This window comes from Physeter macrocephalus, chromosome 8 (genome assembly GCF_002837175.3).
Source record: "Physeter macrocephalus isolate SW-GA chromosome 8, ASM283717v5, whole genome shotgun sequence".
Taxonomy (NCBI): Eukaryota; Metazoa; Chordata; class Mammalia; order Artiodactyla; family Physeteridae; genus Physeter; species Physeter macrocephalus.
Genome location: NC_041221.1, coordinates 139,355,032 through 139,356,521, shown reverse-complemented (window position 1 = coordinate 139,356,521; position 1,490 = coordinate 139,355,032).

The following is a 1,490-nucleotide window of genomic DNA, read 5'->3' as shown; positions in this document are numbered from 1 at the left end:
AAAGCTGTTAAGTTTCATTAGGTCCCATTTGTTTATTTTTGTTTTTATTTCTATTTCTCTAGGAGGTGGGTTAAAAAGGATCTTGCTGTGATTTATGTCACAGTGTTCTGCCTATGTTTTCCTCTAAGAGTTTTATAATGTCTGGCCTTACATTTAGGTCTTTAATCCATTTTGAGTTTATTTTTGTAGATGGTGTGAGGGAGTGTTCTAATTTCATTCTTTTACATGTAGCTGTCCAGTTATCCCAGCACCACTTATTGAAGAGGCTGTCCTTTGTCCTTTCTCCTTTGTATATTCTTACCTCCTTTATCAAAGATAAGGTGACCATATGTGCATGGGTTTATCTCTGGGCTTTCTATCCTGTTCCATTGATCTATATTTCTGTTTTTGTGCCAGTATATACTATCTTGATTACTGTAGCTTTGTAGTATAGTCTGAAGTCAGAGAGCCTGACTCCTCCAGCTCCATTTTTCTCCTCAAGATTGCTTTGGCTGTGCGGGGTCTTTTGTGTTTCCGGTGTATAGGAATGCAAGAGATTTCTGTGCATTAATTTTGTATCCTGCTACTTTACCAAATTCATTGATTAGCTCTAGTAGTTTTCTGGTAGCATCTTTAGGATTTTCTATGCATAGTATCATGTCATCTGCAAACAGTGACTGTTTTACTTCTTCTCTTCTGATTTGGAATCCTTTTATTTCTTTTTCTCTGATTGCTGTGGCTAAAACTTCCAAAACTATGTTGAATAATAGTGGTGAGAGTGGGCAACCCTTTCTTGTTCTTGATCTTAGAGGAATGGTTTTAGTTTTTCACCATTGAGAATGATTTTGGCTGTGCGTTAGTCATATATGGCTTTTATTATGTTGAGGTAGGTTCCCTCTATGCCTACTTTCTGGAGAGTTTTCATCATAAATGGGTGTTGAATTTTGTGGAAAGCTTTTTCTACGTCTATTGAGTTTATTATATGGTTTTTATCCTTCAATTTGTTAATATGGTGTATCACATTCATTGATTTGCGTATATCCTTCAATTTTATGGTGTATCACATTCATTGATTTGCGTATATTGAAGAATCCTTGCATTCCTGGGATAAACCCCACTTGATCATGGTGTATGATCCTTTTAATGTGCTGTTTGATTTGTTTGCTAATATTTCGTTGAGGATTTTTACATCTATGTTTCAGTGCTTGTGATTGGTCTGTTTATATTTTGTTTCTTTCTCATTCAGTCTTGGAGGGTTGTGCTTTTCTAAGAATTTGTCCATTTCATTGGCATATAGTTGCTTGTAGTAATCTCTTATGATCCTTTGTATTTCTTCAGTGTCAGTTGTTACTGCTCCTTTTTCATTTCTAAATGTGTTGAGTTGAGTCTTTTCCCTTTTTTTCTTGATGAGTCTGGCTAATGGTTTATCAATTTTGTTTTTCTTCTCAAAGAACCAGCTTTTAGTTTTATTGATCTCTGCTATTGTTTCCTTCATTTCTTTTTCATTTATT